The sequence below is a fragment of the Protopterus annectens genome, chromosome 3.part0 (genome assembly GCF_019279795.1).
Source record: "Protopterus annectens isolate FY-2018-M chromosome 3.part0, PAN1.0, whole genome shotgun sequence".
In the NCBI taxonomy this organism is placed as follows: Eukaryota; Metazoa; Chordata; order Ceratodontiformes; family Protopteridae; genus Protopterus; species Protopterus annectens.
The window spans coordinates 1990701906-1990720832 of record NC_056731.1 but is presented as its reverse complement, the minus strand read 5'-3'; the positions used below and the strand labels follow the sequence as shown (position 1 = coordinate 1990720832).

The window sequence follows — 18927 nt, the reverse complement described above, 5'->3', positions numbered from 1 at the left end:
GACTGGAGTTCCGCTGTGGCGACCCCTTACTGGGAAAAAGCCAAAAGACAAACAACAACAACAACAACATAGTTACTAGGCATGAAATCATGGAGACCTTTAAGGATCCTACCCCAAATTCACAAATGCTCCAAAGCACTGTCTGGTTATGTGAATTGCTCATAGGTTCATAGTTTGGTACTAGGCTATCAGCCCTAGGGCCTGTACAAGCCTAGCCATAACAATTCCCTGGATAATTCTTCCCACACTATTTACTTCCCTGGACCCCTGTCTAGCAAGGTGACTGATGTGATCCCTGGGGTGAATTTCCTTTCTCCCATCCAATCGTCAAGGTTCCTTTTGAAGAGGGCCAAAGAGGTATTCTGCTTGACTCCCCCTCCCCCCAAACAAATGCCATGCTACTAAAAACATCAAAATCCTAAACACTTTTCCTGACATTAGGCATAGTTTACCAACAATTAAATGAAGGTCTTCCATAAATAAATGTTTCAAAGAACAGTAACAGACTGCTCATATAACTCTAACCCACTGAAGTGAGCAGCACAAGGGCAACATCTGTTGGAAGGAAAGCACGGAATTTTGCAAAATCATACTGACAGTACAAATCAGCTTGTTATGAGGTAAATTCTGCAATCAACTTCTCATACAGTGAACCACTTCAAGTGATGTTACAGCAGATAATCCCAACAAAACTTTTTCAGTGTAAAAAAAAAAAAACATCTTCAGAGTAGTCCAATCCTTCCAGCAGCTTGCTGAAAACTTTCCTCTCCTTCAGTGTTACATCAGCAGTTGTTTTTTTTTCTTGTAGTGATAGCTTGAAGAGATATTTTAATTTTTGTGACCAATTAGTATATCATAAACTGCTGGTTAGCTTTCTGCCACAGGACTATTTTGCCAAAACCCCCTCTTCCAGCATCATAATTTGTGCGATATTCATCTCTGACCTGTCCTCCAATCTTCCCTCTACCATACTGTCGACCTTCTTTAAAACCAACATCCCAGTCAGTTTGGATAATTCTGTCATCCAATCATGTACCCTTAATATATATCATTGTATGTTCTGCTTCTTGTCTTGTATAGTATTCTACAAAGCAGAAACCACAAGGAGTTTTCTTGACTTTGTCCAAGCCCATGATGATCCTCTTCATGTCCCCGCACTTGGAAAACAGCTCATGGATATGTTCTTTTGTTGTATAAAATGACAAATTCCCAATGTACAGAGTGGAAGAATACAGCAAATATTTTTCCTATTGATTTCTGCTGCCCCTGAAATGCTGGTCCCGATACTGACTGATCTCACAATAAGAGTCGCTATTTAATGCGTTTAATGAGACGTTAAGAAAACTTGTTATGGCTAACTATAAAAACAGTGTAGTCTATTAACCTACAGTTCACAATGTCGGGTGTAAACTTTCTTTCGACAAAATTCGGGTGTAAACTTCCTTTCGACAAAATTCAAAGCGGATGTTCAGTGTCCTACAGTAGGTAAATGAAGGGAAAAAGATGCAAATTATACACCCTTGTCACAAGAAGCAACTCATTAACATGTCAAGGTTATATTCCTCTGCATCAACGGTCAAAGTATTAGTTTTTACCTAAACAGACATTCTTTATAATCTGATTTTATGGAAAAGACTATCACTGTAATGTGCAACAATGACAACATATTGAATGCTAAAGATCAGATGGTTCTGATCATTACTCCAAGTAATGCAGACCATATCACCTGACAAACATCTACCCCTATGAGGTTGTTGGAGGCCATAAAGAAGGCAATAACCATCTTGCTTTATTATTCCCTATTTATCCTACTGAATGTCCTTTTTTATATTGTGGGCAACTATTAGTCATTATGGTGTGTTCAAACTAGTATTCTTAAATATTTTTTGATATTTGTGTTTCTAAATGTTTGTATTTCAAAATGTATCTATTTCTAATTGTTGTATGTTAGTATTAACTGTCTTTAGAGCTTTTTTGCCCCTGGTCTTCTACTGAAAATGGGTTTTCACCCAGTTGGACGATCCCGGTAAACAAATGTTAAATAACTAAATAAATAAATAATACTTAAATGCAACATGATTAGACTAAAAAAATGTATATGTTTACACTATATAACATAATCCAGTTATATTAATGAATGAATTTATTAGTGCAATGAATAAAGCAAATAAAAGGCCACCTACATCTCATTTTGTCTGTCATCAAGAATAGCTATTCCTTCTGGCATAATATGAAAAATAATATTAAAACTTTTTTCTCTGTTTTTTTTCAATAAATCATGTGACCCACCTGCTATATAATGGAGGTTTCTGCAAGGCCTTTCATACTATAATTTAATTTATTAAGAATGTGAAGATGAAAAATATTTTTACTATATCAATGTAAGAAAACTGGTATAGAACATCTGTGTATGAAAACTGGTTTGCACATTTTGATTCTAAAATATGTTAGAATTTAGGCATAGTAGACAACTGTAAATCATTGCATTTCAGGTATGCAGGTCATCTGTTATATCACTTTCAAAATCCTTAATGAGAGTTGGAAGCAAAATTCTGATCTAAACAAACTTTTACTGAATATAAACTGAAGTAAAAAGAACGTAAAGGTGGATACACTCCAAAAACCCTCCGGAAAGCTTTGTAGACTAAAATGAAACACTCGAGGTGTTAAAATCCAAACTCGTATATTTATTTCGTCGGTAACACAACCAACTTCTTCAGAAATGGATACAGCGTCACTAAATCAGAACCTCTACTTATAATGAAACAAAGTAATCACATGTTCTTCAAGGTCTGCGAGACCACATTAAAACCCCTGGAACATTGCTGGACAAATAAAAGACCAGTCCACTCTCTCTACTGAAAAAAGTAGAGGGCTACACCATAAATAGTCATCAAATTGCTTGGTGTTGCTCCTGTAAAACTGTTAATCCCCCGCTGTTTATAATTTAAAAACTTTTAATAAAAAATACTTACTTACAGTATATACCATACTTGTAATATAAAAACATGCTTATGAAATAAAAACATAAACCACTGTCGGCTTAAAATACAAACAGCCCTTGCATTGTAACTAAAATCAAATGCAGAACATATATCAGCTTTTGCCTTATGTTGCTCTTAAACAAACTATTAACTCTATGATGAAAAACTAAACCACTGTCAGTCAACCATACAGATGTCAGTTCAGTGAAAAACTATCATCTAAATGCAGTACATTGAAGAACCTTATAACTGAACAGAAGAAAACATAAAATGTGTAAATCTATTGGCTACTAATTGAAAAATACATCAGAAAGTTCTTCGGTATGATTCAATGAATATATAGAATTTAGTACAGAATAAAGTTGAACTATATGTAACCAAGTCTGAAAAAAACATACTCCTAGTCGCTAATACACTGTTATTCATAATTCTGGATACTCCTAACCTACCACCTTTAGCCCTCATAGCTCCCTGCATTGAAAGAAGATTGCAAGGGAGAGAAAAAAATTATTATTATTTTGAGCTTATAAGTGAATTGACAACGTTATGGACTACTATATGACAAACAAAAATATAAAAGATGTGTGTGTTTAAACACTGATGCAACTATAAAGTATTGTCATCTATTTAACCTTTTGAGTTTTAATAAGCATGTTATAGATGACATACCATTTATACCAGGAGAATGACAGGCATCTAAACTAAGCTGCCACGTCAATTCTATACATTCCAGAATGAGGGACACTGGACCTCCCCTACCATCTGACTGCACTTGGTCTATAACTTGAAGAACATGTGATTACTTTGTTTCATTATAAGTAGAGGTTCTGATTTAGTGACTCTGTATCCATTTCTGAAGAAGTTGGTTGTGTTACCGACAAAAAGCATGTGTTTAGTGCTTAAAATAAATATACGAGTTTGGATTTTAACGCATCGAGTGTTTCATTTTAGTCTACAAAGCTTTCCAGTGAGTTTTTGGAAAATTCTGATCTAGTTATTTTATTCATCTGTTTCTCTTTTCAAACTGTACCTCATTATAAGGCACAGTCCTCATTTTGAGTTCTAAATAAGTCAATGCTACCAACTGTTTCACACTGACAGGAACTGTCACTAATATCCGTGGTATATAATTTAAGGTGACACATTTTAACTATCCTGTGAGCTTCCTAGATGAAATGTAATAATACTGCACAAAGGTTCTTGTATTTCATATAGGTCACTGCCTGTTCTGCTGCAAAATTAAATCTTGCACTAGTACCTGTAAGATTTCTCATTTGATGTGTGCCATCTCCAGTCTCATTGGCTTAATGGCTAAAATCATCTCACAGTGAAAAGGCTAGAGCTGTTGCATGCTAAGCAAGAAATCTTAAAGCAGCAGTACTTCTTCAGTGTTCAGACACAGGGAAGACCAAGAAAGAAGTAGTGTTTTTTTAATTTTGTAGGAAAACCTGTTTTTTTCTTTTTTTTTAATTGATGTTATACGGCTGGGCCCCCAAGACAGCATCAGGCCCTAGACAGCTGCCTAGGTAGCCCATTGCTGGATACAGCTCTGTATGAGTGTTCACAAAGTATATCTAGCCTGGATGATTATTTTTTTATTAAACTACATTTCACCTAACAGATTTAACAGATTCAGGCAGTGTGATGATTCATTCCCAGTGAATGAAATCTAATGGATTATTAGTCTGTAGCAAGAATGGTGTTTATGGCTGGACTTACTTGGAAATTACAATGTTTGGTCATGAGGGCAGGGCACAACAGACTGCTAATACAAGAGAAAGTAAATCCAGGACAGTCTTAATCTACTGTGCTTGATTATAATTACTACATCCTGGGTTTCTATTTTCACAACTCAAAACATAATTCCATACTGTATAAATGCCATCATTGTTAAGCTTCCACCTGAAATAAAAATAAAGCAAGTAAGTAAATGCAATGCTTTGTCTAAAAATGTCTTTGGTGAGACAGTGTAGCATCTTTGGTACAACTGAACTGCATAACAATTTGGACAAAATATTTTGTTCTTGGAAATTATTTAGGCTTAATTGACATACTATGTGCACCTATGGCTCCACTGATGTCATAGCTTAAGTATAGAACAAACAAATCAGGCATCCACCAATGCTGAAAACTAAAAAAGTCTTTAATATACAGGATAAGCGCATTCACACATAGTGTGCCTCATTAAAATAAGTTTCAAACTGTAGAAACTAAATGGATTATTAAATTACAGGCTGACAAGCTGCCTGGTCTTAATGCATCAGTGCCTTTAAAGCCAGTTCTTAAAAAACGTAATATACATCAATAATTGAATTTCTATGATGATTGGTTAATTGTTAAATACATTGCATTATTTAAAGGACTTATTTTAATGCCTTGTTGTATGGATCTGATGAAGCACACTATGTGTGAAAGCACTTATCCTGTATATTAAAGACTTTTTTAGTTTTCAGCCTTGGTGGATGCCTGATTTGTTTGTTCTACATTTATATTATATTTCTTACTGGACAATCTTTGGTTTTCTGTGATACATTTTTTTCTATTTATTCATAGCTTAAGTACCAAGGTGTTTATTTAGGCAGGTCCTGAAATGGGCAATTGAAAAAAGTGGGTTACATGTCAGGCCACAGAGCTCTGTCTTAAGTGTGTGACAGTAATTTCAAAACTGGAATGCATTTTTATAACCATCACTTCTTCATTCAGCAGTTACTTCAAATTTTTCTACTGTAATCATTAATCTTTGAGAAAAAAACTTAGTTAAGAAAAGTTATTCCAAAAAACTGTACAGTTCCACTGCGAAAATGTATTATTTTTGTTTTATTCTATTATTAAGTTACATTTCCCCTTAGAATTAGGGATTATTTTTCTTTTACATTTATGTTTAAAGCATTCTAATAGAAATAGCAAAGAAGTTATTACAGCTAGAATAAGCATTAATCATAAGTGAGTACACATTTTTCCTGATATAAATGCATCCTTCTATTATGTTTCATTTATGAATTAGTTGTAGCTGCTTTGGAGGCATAGAGGGATAAAGCCACATCTATGACCCAAGTGACCCAAGTATGAGTAGCAGCTCAGGTGACTGAAGGATGGATGGACCTATGAGCATCTATGGTGTACATTCTTGGTAGAGGCTGGGGAAGACACACTATTAGGCATTAAGAAAGAGGGGTATAGGTTGTAGGCATGGTTGAGCTGCTGTACAACTGGGGTGATACACTGCAAATCTCCATTGCATGTCCACCCCCATGCATACCATCAGGTTCACAAAGGGAAGGGGAAATTAGTAGGTTGTAATTTGAACCCCGACAGATTGATGCACAGACATGTTAAGGCCCTGAATGCCTAATTCCCACATGATTATGTCCAGGGCATGGGACAAGCAGCTGGTAGACCCGAGATGGACAGGTAGTGGAGTGCTGGGTTGATACAATCAAGACACAGTGGTGGGGAGAACAAAATTATGAATTAGTTGTCCTTCTTTTATACAAGACACTGAAAGTATCCTTGAAATGAATTACTTGATCAAGGACATTTTAATCATAATAATGTTTGCTGCCTCATGTTTTCTCACTGTTGGAGGAGAGTAACTGCTGCTTAGTGATTTGTTTGTTGCCATCATTATATACTTTCCACTAAAATTCCTCAAAAGCCCAAATTAGACATCTCTGTTTTTACATAGAAGGACTGAGAGAACAGAGTGCAGGTGTGTGTGTGTGTGTGTGTGTGTGTGTGTGTGTGTGTGTGTGTGTGTGTGTGTGTGTGTGTGTATCACAAGGTAGAGTGACACTAAAGTCAGAGGTAGGGACGATACTGTATTGTTCACATATTTTTTTTTCAGTGAATTTTTGTTCAGGCTACCATTGAATACCTTATTTTCAGAAAGTAATAATTTGTCATTCATTAGTCAGATTTTTATTGCTACACTATGCAATAATCTTTGATACTAGATAGATATGATTAAGCATGGAAAACATGTTTTATTTGCATATAACATCTTAGCTAATTGTTGAAAGGTAGAATGTATAAACACTACACAGTGAATCATAAAGGGAATCATAAAAACATTCTCCCAGACAGGCAAGAGAATAATTGGTATTGTAAAAATCATAATATTTTAAGTCAGTTTCACTGCATATGAGCATATCACACTATTCCATTATTTGACAGAAACAGTCCTTTTTTTCTGCAACTGATCCTCATAAGTGTACAATATGATTTTAAATAAATAAATATATAAATAAACAAATAAATCAACTGGAATAGTAAGATGGGATGTATTTTTCCTTTCTGATTGAGACAAAAATATTTATTTTCAATTAGAGCAATTCATTTAGTTAAAAAAGTATGAGACAATACTCAGATATGGATATAGTTACATATTGTTTAGACAGTTTGGGAAGCTATTACTGCTGTGAAAATACCATTCATATAACGTAAACTCAAATATAGATAGATAGGCAGAGATATATGGCTATAGATATAGATTTAGATACAAATATACGGTAGATACAGATATAGATATAGATACAAATATACTGTAGATACAGCTATAAATATAGATATAGATACAAACATATAGATATAGACATAGATACAAATATACTGCAGATACAGATATAGATATAGATATAAGTATAGATATAGATACAAATATAATGTAGATACAGATGTAGATTTAGATATAGATATAAATATATAAATATAGATATATATACAAATATACTGTAGCTTTAGATATAGATATAGGTATAGGTATAGATATAGATATAGATACAGTTATAGATACAGATATAGATATATATATACAAATATACTGTAGATACAGATATAGATATAGATAGATATAAATATAAATATATGGTGGATACAGATATAGATATAGATAGATATAGATATAAATATTCTGTAGCTCAGATAGAGATATAGGTATAGATAAAGGTATAGATATAGATATAGATATAGTTATAGATACAGATATAGATATATATACAAATATACTGTAGATACAGATATAGATAGATATAGATATAAATATATGGTGGATACTGATATAGACATAGATAGATAAAGATACAAATATGCTGTAGCTACAGATATAGATATAGATAAAGATATAGATATAGATACAAATATACTGTAGATACAGATATAGATATATATACAAACATAGTGTAGATATAGATGTAGGTTTAGATATAGATATATATACAAATATACTGTAGATACAGATATAGCTATAGATATAGATACAGTTATATATACAGATATAGATATAGATTCAAATATACTGTAGATACAGATATAGATATATATACAAACATAGTGTAGATACAGATGTAGGTTTAGATATAGATATATATACAAATATACTGTAGATACAGATATAGCTATAGATATAGATACAGTTATATATACAGATATAGATATAGATTCAAATATACTGTAGATACAGATATAGATATATATACAAACATAGTGTAGATACAGATGTAGGTTTAGATATAGATATATATACAAATATACTGTAGATACAGATATAGATCTAGAGATATAAATATGGATACAGATATGGATATAGATATGGATATAGATATGGAAACAGATATGGAAACAGATATGGATATAGATATATATATATATATATATATATATATATATATATATATATATATATATATATACAAATATACTGTAGGTACAGATATAGATACAAATGTACTGTAGCTACCGATGTAGATTTAGATATAGATACAAATATACTGTAGATATAGATATAGATACAAATATACTGTAGATACAGATAGAGATATATATATATATATATAAATACACTGTAGGTACAGATATTGATATAGATACAAATATACAATGTAGATACAGATATAGATATAGATATATAGATACAAATGTACTGAAGATACAGATACAGATATAGATATTGATATAGATACAAATATACTGTAGATATAGATACAGATCTAGATATAGATACAAATATACTCTAGATACAGATACAGATATAGATATATAAATATAGATATAGATACAAATATACTGTAGATATAGATATAGATCTAGATATAGATACAAATATACTATAGATACAGATATAGATATATAAATATAGATATAGATACAAATATACTGTAGATATAGATACAGATACAGATACAGATATAGATATAGATATTCCTTCACCTGGTAGTATTATGCTTCTGGTTAATCTTTGAATCTCCTCTTTTTGTAAGTTGTGCTGACTTGTTCACCAAGGGTCTGTGGTAATTTAAACATTTCCAGTTGTTATTACTTCTTGCATGCTGTCTCAGAGTTTGTCAGACTATGGGTCTAGTCAGTACTTCTTTACAATGATGAGTGATCATTTAGTATTTTTATTCTGCAAGGCCTGCACCCAAACAAGATGTACTTAGCCATTTGTTTTTTTTTTTTTTGGCTTGCACACATGAGCAAGTGCCTCATTGGTTTTAAAATGGCTGGAGTCAGAGGAATGAGAAAACAAACATGTCATCTATATAACTTGCTGGAAGATAAGAAACTGTCCATTTTTTATTACAAATAACTCATCTCTCATTTCATAATAATAATAATAATAATGCTAGAACAAAAACACAGTGTCTTGTAATCAACATCAAAAGGTTTAACAAAGAAGATAAGAGCAAGATTAAATTCTCAGAGAAAAGTATGAACTAAAATTTGCTTTCACCTAAAGATAACTACATGACATTCCTTATTTATAGTAAAGAAACTCAGAAATTATATTGAAAATTGCACCAAGCTTATCTGTAGTGGAATAACTTGCTCAGACCCCGAATATGCTGTTACTATCCAACTTCTCCCCTCTGTCACATGCACATTTTGCTGTCCAAAGCATTCAGTTCAAGCCACCAGTAATCACCTCTGAACAGATACTACAAGTACTGTCTGGGAACAAGATCAATAGCTCTATGTGGTCAAATAACATGCCGGCCTGTGTCTGGGACAGTATGTAATATGACCTAGCAGACCTCCTTAGTATGACAGTCAGCAACAGCTTCTTCACTGCATACATATATATATATATATATATATATATATATATATATATATACATATATATATATATATATATATACATATATATACATATATATATATATATATATATATATATATATATATATATATATATATATATACACTAAATGGCTGGCGACAGCTGTAGTATGTACCCATTACAAGAGATGCCTTACAATGGATCCTGACAACTATAGACTTAATAACATCACCAGCATCATTTGCAAAGTGATGGAACATATCATCATGAACCTCATAAATTATGACATAAGAATTCTACAATCTGGTTTCTACATGTGAGATCATGCAAATTAAACCTAGCTGATTTCTTTGAGGGAGTCAGAGATATATTAGGTGATATCAAATCTATGCATAAATGTAACTTCTATTTAGCTGTTATTTTTGAAATTATACCACACTCTGGCATCACCAAAGACTAGTCAATATTAAAAAAATCTATATATAGCCCATTAGATTGACATTTAGCTTAGTGTCTGACATCATTCGGTTAGAGATGATTGCACATTATTCCCAAGAGTCTAGCCAACAGTTGTGTATTCTTGAGTTCATTTTTAGACCCATTTGTATTTGTCATCTACCTCTTTGATGTCAAATCTGACATTAAAGATTACTGACTGAATAAGTTTGCAGACAATTGCAACCTTGCAGCCATCAACTTCCTGATCACTCTCAAATCCTGCAAGATAGTCTAACATGCACAAATTAGTGGTCTGTTAGGATTACGACCTAAAGCTAAACAAAATAAAAAAAAAATGTAGCATTGTATAGTTTGGAAACTAGAACCTCTCACACGCATACCACGTATATGACACGTGTCTATATTGCAAGCTCGAAAGCCCTAATAACCGAATACAAAAACGCCAACACGTATTCCGCAAACCACCAATACACTGAATGCCCTAAACCGAGAAATTCAAAACCTCGAACTGTCATACTTGTCCCACCCCACCGCCCGCTACATACTACCTACCCAAACAAACTAAACAAACACATACATACACCAACCAAAACCCTACTTCTAACCCTAAACTAAACCCTACTTCTAATCCTACACTACATCTTGCATATACCACCATCTATGCACTTACCTTAACCCGCACCCTAACCCTAAGGTCCGTAACTATCGCACACTTACCTTACGGAGCTATATCACAGAATGGCCAAACATGACAATTCAACATTTTGGATTTCGCGCTTCACGTCAATCGATGTTTACGTGGTTTGATGGAGATGTGTCTGCGTTTATGTATTCGGGTAAGAGCGTCTTCGAGGATGTAATAGGGAACCATATGACACCCCTTACATACGCATACTACATAAATGGCACCCCCTCACACATGCATACTACATTAATGACTGCATCCTAATACAGACACTATCATTAGAGATCACAGCACCTTCATGATACACACCCTCTTCTATGACCTTCATGTATCCAGTGTCATTAAGAAAGCCTTTCACCTCATGAAAATTATTACTAAGGGCATCTCCTGTCAATCAAAACAGGCCATAATCCCCCCTCTACTCACTGCTAATCAGGACCATACTAGAATAATGTGCACCTCTTGCTAGGTACCTGTCCAAACACCTAATCCAACCTGAAAAAAACAGTGGTTCCTCATCAAAAAGCTCATATATGACCCTCTTACATTATCTACAGTAAGCCCAGACTTCTCTGTCATCTAAAGACTCTTACATGTCGATTAATGATCAGCCTACAAATCTGTAAATGACTTAGTCCAGCTTGACCCACTACACATCTGCAAGACTGGTAATAACACAGGTACAGCATCAAGGGACTAAAAATCTATTTGCAATATATGTAGGACTTGTTGCATAATAGATGTCTTTATCAAGGAATCCCCCACCTCTGGAACAAGTTCCCACGTTTTGTAAAGGCAAAGCATATTACCTCATTATCTTCAAATCTAGTTTAGAAAAAGGATAAGAAACATCAAATTTACTTTCCATCCTAACCCCCTCTCCCCATTCCTTATGGAAAATTGAGAAACTAGTTGGAAGTACTAGTAGGACTGCAGTGGCTAAGCTTTAAAAGACTTAAGTGCTTTTTTGTGTAATTGCGACCTATGAACATATGAATCTATGATGTCATTCTAAGTACAAATGTTGTCAGCAACTACATCCTCAGTGACATAACAGAGGTGGTTCATATGTAAGAGAATCGAGTGAGGGTCTCTGATCATATACTGTCTGATGGAACACAACTGGCCTGGTTGAATGGTGGGCTAGAGTGTCTCTTACTGAATCATTATTTGACCTTTTGAATCCTCATCTGTTGCTAGATATAACAAGGATAGTGGATTGATTTTGACCGCAAATTAATGCATTTCCAAATGTGGAAATACAACTCCAGTCTTAAAATTAAATGTTAATTGTTTCAGGCTGTCATGGCTACTTCTGTATTAAATGGGGACAAAATCACATTCAGTTCAATCAGGGTGTGAACAGCAAGCAATAGTGTGACCTTGGGCTGGAACAATATCCAGACATCAACTAGGAAAATGCTTGCTGCATGGCGTGGCGGTCTAGCACAGCTGTGTTTGGCCTTTCTTTTTGTGAATAGTATTAATCTTTTCTTACTGACCTATTTGGTAGATGTAGTTAAAAAAAATGACTCAAGAATGTTTAGTCATTGAGATTAGACCTGACTTTTGTACTATTATAATTCCAAATTTCAGCACGTTTCATTTAGTAGAGAAAAGTGCCTTATATCCCAGAGCTATATGTAGCTTGAAACCTTATCATCCTATATTAGACCTTATTAAAAAAAATAAATAAAATTGTTTAGGCTGAAATACAAGGGCAAGTTGTATAGCAACAGGCTGTACCTACATAGGAATCAGCAGCAAACAGAGATGCTTGTACCGTCTCATAGACCAATGTTGCACTACAGTGCAGGGAGCATAAATGTCCAACATAATATACATGCAGATGGCTACATAATGACATGCAAATGAAACAAAGTAGCAAAATGAGATCCTAATAAGACTAAAAATGTGTGCAAGTTGAACAGAGTTGTGATCCTTAATTATGTATAGAAGAAATCACACAACACTATGTGTCTGACTATAAAAGGCAAAAGCATGACACACATTTTATCGCTGCATATAAAAAGAATGATCTAAGGCACAATAGTGATTGTACAGCAGCATACTATAGCTCTTGGTGTGCCAGTTCCCACTGTGTGCATATGGCGCCCTGCAGGCTCAACATGAGCAGTACCATTCACAGTTAACATACCACGATTCACTAAGCATGAGATTCTCGATCACTTTAGAATCACTCAGGACATTGTACAGGTGTTTGCTAGCATGAGTCACTCATGCATAGAATACATAAGCAGGTACAGTCTTCCCATGCCTTTGGAGACCAAGATATGTCTAGCACGTTTTGTACTGACTTCTGGACCTTTCAGAGAGCACTCAGTCATGCAGTAGGCATTACACAGTCTTCCACCTCTGTTAAGTACTCAACGTGTTCCTCAGTACAATGCTGTGATACATTAAAATCATACATAATGTTTTAAAAAAACAGGCCTGAGCTACAATCATGCATGCCATCTATGATGACACACACACACCTAGACACTCAGTGCCATGGACTGTACACATAGTAATACAGGCCCAACCAGATCAGCAGGCGCACAAGTTTGTGTACAGGAAGAACGACAATTAAGTGCCTGCCAGGTAGTTTGCTGTGGGTGTCATACCTCTAAACTGTCCAGATTTTCGAAGTATATACATATTTTTGCCTCATGTTTTTGGTATGTTCCTCACAAAATTTAGATTTTTCTGGCAAATCACTGGAAAATCATTGAGGATGGAAGTCAGAAAATTACATGCATTTGAGTTACAGGCTTCATACCTTTCAGAAAATCCATGCTGATGGAAAATCTGCTATTCTATCAACTTTCTACTTTTGTAAGATGAATATTTAAAAATTGTCTCTATTTTGGGGCCCTTATCCCCCCATTATTTATGGCTTTGTCAAGACGTCTTGCTCTAAGAGGTTGAGAGGTATGATAGGGTGGCTTCATAACCAATGTACCCGCACAGCACTGACACAGCTTGTCTTATTCACATATGTAGCACACATCATAGCTCTGTCATCAGTTATGCATTCTAACATTTTACAGGACTACCTAGCTGGTAAGTGCAGGCATTGTGGTTCATGTGAAACTTTACGGCAACATATCTGTTGTGCTTATATGTAGAACGTTTTCTCATACGTTTATTTCCTGGTGCAGGTGATGCTGGATATCTGTTGAAGCCCTAGGTATATGATACCTGTATGGAACCCATACAGAAGAGCCAAACTGCATTAATCTGACATCATATAGCATGTACTCAGTCTGCTCAATGTCCACCATCATTGCCTTAGTATGTCGGGGGAGAGGGCAGTTTAGAATGATCTTGCTACAGCCTGCAGGATGTTCATAGCATGGAAGTGAGAAAATAGGTAGTGCAGACTGATGATACTGGTATACACACACACACACACACACACACACACACACAGACACACACACACACACACACACACACACACACACACACACACACACACACGCATGCACACACACACTAGGGAATGGGTACTGATAACAGTAAAACTACAACATAGCAGTGGAACCACAACAGCTACAGCTGGAAAACCACATTCCCAGTCAGTGACGGATGGAGTATGTGGTAATGGGTACAAGGAAGTAATGTCTATTCCATATGTATGGGTCTTGATAAGCATACAGTTATAGTACAGTTTCACACACAGTGGGCATGATGCATGCACTGTAGATATCAGAGTGTGCTGGTCAGTACAAAATCAGCCCACACTATGTAAAAGAAATCCCCTCATTTAGCACATGGATGAGTGGTTCATTACCATCTGCATACACACAGGCTGCTACAACTCAATGACACATGTCTGCCTGAGTACATAGACTGGATAGGGAATTTATCACATGAGTATTTAAGGTGGTTGATATTCTGTGTGGCATGCAGTGCCCTACTGTGATGGGATGGGAGTTCAGCAATGTGACCATGGCTTGATTTAGGAACAAGCATCCTAAATTAAAGGCTTTTCTGTTTCATGCACAATTTCCTCCTGCAATGTATTTGTAGTTACCCTATGTGACTGTGATCTGCAAATATTACTCTGGCATGTTTTAGTAGGACTTATGGTACCCTCTATCAAGGACAGTATCCAACTGTGGGAGCTTGACCTGAATGAGGTCTATAAATTTGGAGTCCTGCCAATAGGTGATAGCTGGATCATCCCATGATGCAGGGGTTACAGAGTATAATAATCATCCAGGTGAAGCTGTGGATTGTGTACCCTTTGATGACCCCTCCACATGGCCCCACTGATCAGAAACAGAACAGCCACTAGGCACATGTCCTATTCTCTCTGTATACCGCTACACACACAATATGCATATTTTCCAACCAATGAGAACAAAATGTACGAGATTTGAAATGCACTGGAGCGGGAGGGAAGCAGTATGGATTATTCTTACAGGCTGACTTTAAGACATAATGTCACAACTTCTGTGCAGCATGGCTAATTTGAGCTTTAATATCAGAAGTTCTGGCAAGGTACTGGTGCAACTCACAAGATTTTACTGGAGTGACAGAGTAGCAGTATGAATACTACTTCAAGCAGGTTGGAAATGTGTGTGCGTGTGTGTGTGTGTGTGTGTGTGTGTCTGTCTGTCTGCATGTATGTCTGTGTGTGTGTGTGTGTGTGTGTGTGTGTGTGTGTGTGTGTGTGTGTGTGTGTGTGTGTGTGTGTGTGTGTGTGTGTGTGTGTGTGTGTGTGTGTGTGTGTGTGTGTGTGTGGGTGTGTGTGTGTGTGTGTGTGTGTGTGTGTGTGTGCGTGTGCATGTGCGTGTGTGTGTGATGCCTTAGTTAAGAGAACAAGTTAGTTAATTAACCTGCTCTGGCTCAAACCCTGTACCTGAGCTATAGGAGATAGAAGCATTAACCTTCTACAGGAACTACCAGCAAACCTCTCGACTATCCTTGATTGTGACTCAAATTTTAGCTCTTTACCTCTTGATCCCTCCTAAAACTGGTGACATTTGGAAATAAAAGTGGTGAATTTCACTGGCCAAGACAAGTATGAAAATAAGGTATGTAAGGAAAGTTGTTGGTGGAATGCAGAAGTCGGGAAAGTCATCAGAAGAAAGAAGGAAAGCAGGAAAAAAGTGGGAGATAGAAAAGATTGCCAGTCTAGGAAGAAATACTGGTTGGCTATCTAAGAAGCTAAGAAAGTGGTTGCAATAGCAAAGAACAGGGCATCAGAGGCACTGTACAACTTCTGGAAAGTGACTCAGTAGGTGGCACAAAGAAACTTTATCAGGTTGCAAGGCAAAGACAGGAAGGTAAAGAAGATAGTCACACACTCTTCATAAGGGATGCCAGCAACAACCTGCTCACCAGTCCACAGGACATCAAAGGCAGATGGAAGGAGTACTTCCAGCAGCTTCTAAATGAAGGAAACCCCAAAGAAGCTGTACTGCCCCAGCCACAGCCTACAATGAGCAAAGAAGAAGATCCTACCCTAGAAGAAGTAAGAACAGCACTAAGGAAAATGAAGTCAGGGAAAGCAGCAGACTTAGATTAGAGTACAGCAGATATGATAAAGATGTTGGAAGAGATAGGGGAGAAATGGCTCCTGAGGGCACTCATAGCTGTGTGGAGGGAAAGGCATATCCTAGATGACTTGAGAATAAGCATGCTAGTGCCAGTGTTTAAGAACAAAGAGGACACCCACAACTGCTGACAGTACAGAAGCATCAAACTCCTATCACATTGCATGAAAGTTCTGTTGAGGGTGATTAATAAACGGACATGCATAGTAGTAGGATGACTCCCCAAAGGATACTATTATGCATTTCTTGGCATTTAGTTTTAGTCCATAGGCTCATAGGTTCATAGATTAGTACTAAGCTAACTGCCCTTGAGAGCCATTTTAAGCCTAGCCAATTATCCCTTGTGAGACTCAAACCCTGCACCTTGTGTTTGTAAGGCAAACACCTTAACCATTAGGCCACCCTCCCAACCCCCCCCCATGGCCCTGACACCAATTGTTTATTCTGTCAGCCCCTCCTAGAGAACATTTGTGTCAATGGGCGATTCAATGGCAACTCCTAATTTGCAATCATCAGCAAATTTAGTCAACCAATGGCCATTGACATTGGCCCTGACTTTGGGGAAGTAAATGGCAAAAAGGACTGGTCCCAGGACTGATACCTGAGGGACTCTGCTTGTGACTGGCCTCTTTATAGAGGTGGACTCCTGAATTCTAACTTCCTGGGTTCTGTCAGTGAGCCAGCTGGCTATCCACCAGATTACATAAGATTTTGTACCCAACCTCTTAAGTTTGTCAGCAATGCCCAAGTGGAGGATTGTGTCAAATGCTTTGGCCAGGTCAAAGTAAGCAGTGTGAACCATTTTGCTCCCATCCATTGCTTTGGTGACCTTCTCAAAGAACTCCACTGGGTTGAGTAGGCATGACCTGCCCTTGATGAAACCAAATTGGGTTGGGTCCAGTGTCTAGAGTTTACTTATGTCATTACTGAGTGTTTCCATGATAATTCCTTCATTGACTTTCCATATGAGACTAGTAAGAGTAGTTTCCAAGGTCTGTGGATGTCCAATCTTTGTGCAGAGAGATGACTTGCTGTGCTCCATTCATGAGGCATGAAGCTCATTTGGAGGCTACCGTTAAATAGCAATTCCAGAGGCCCTGATAGGTCTTGTTTCATGCTATTTAGAAGCCATCCTGGGATATTGTTCATAGAAATAGCATTAAGGACCTGTTCCTTAGTGATAGAAAGGGAAGTTATATTTGATGGTATTTCCTGAGGAAAGGTTGATGGGGAGAGAGGGGTAATGTTGGAGCTGAATTTGTCAGCTAGTATGTTTGCTATATCTTCTGTCAAAGTATAGATGGCTAGGTTACATTTGCAGTGAGCTATGCACATGACTGTGTATTGCTTTTGGGGTTGCAGACATAGCTACAGAATGCCTTGTGGCTGTCCTTGGCTTAGGAGGCCACATTTATGTCAAATCTGGCTTTGCTAGACTTCATTTGCCCCCTGAGCTGTTTGTTTAGTTTGATGAGAGTGCTTTTATCCTGCTGAGTGCTGCACCTCCTAATTTTTGCCATGATTTTCTTTTGTTATACAGCCAATTGATGGTGTGATTCTACAAGGGTGGTTTGTTTTTTGAGTTAGTTCTGTACTTCTTTCTGCTGGGTACAGCTGCATCTGTGCTTGTATAATGTTTCTGTTAACAGTTCTGCATAGGCAGCAGTTGTCTTGGTGTTTATGAATGTCCATTTAGACTCTTTTCTCAGCTCTAACTTCTCAACAATCTGCCTCACTGCAAACATCAGGTCAGTTGTCCTGCATGCTGATCTGAAAATAAACTATTCATCTCCATTCTTATTTTCTACTACTATCTGTATTTGTTTGTCAGTCACCCTCTCCAGGACTTTTATGCATTGTAGCAGGATTTTGACAACTCTGTACTGCCCACAGTTGTGAATGTCCCATTTGTTCTTGTACACTGGCACTAGTATGCTTATTCTCCAGTCATCTGGGATAAGCCTTTGTCTCCAGACTGCTTTCTCCCTTATCTCATCCAATATCTTTATCATACCTGCTGTGAACTCATCTGAGTCTGCTGCTTTCTCTGACTTCATTTTCCTCAGTGCTGTTCTTACTTCTTGTGGAGTGGGCTCCTCATTGTCCTTCATTGTAGGCTGTGTCAGAGCAGTACATCTTCTGAAGGGTTTTCTTCATTCAGAAGCCGGTGGA

General features: G+C 36.5%; 1 pseudogene; it reads right to left on the bottom strand.

Annotated features, from left to right (window-relative positions):
* Positions 1–845: 845 nt before the first annotated feature.
* LOC122797238 lies at positions 846–10777 on the bottom strand (annotated as a pseudogene).
* Between the last annotated feature and the right edge of the window lie 8150 nt (positions 10778–18927).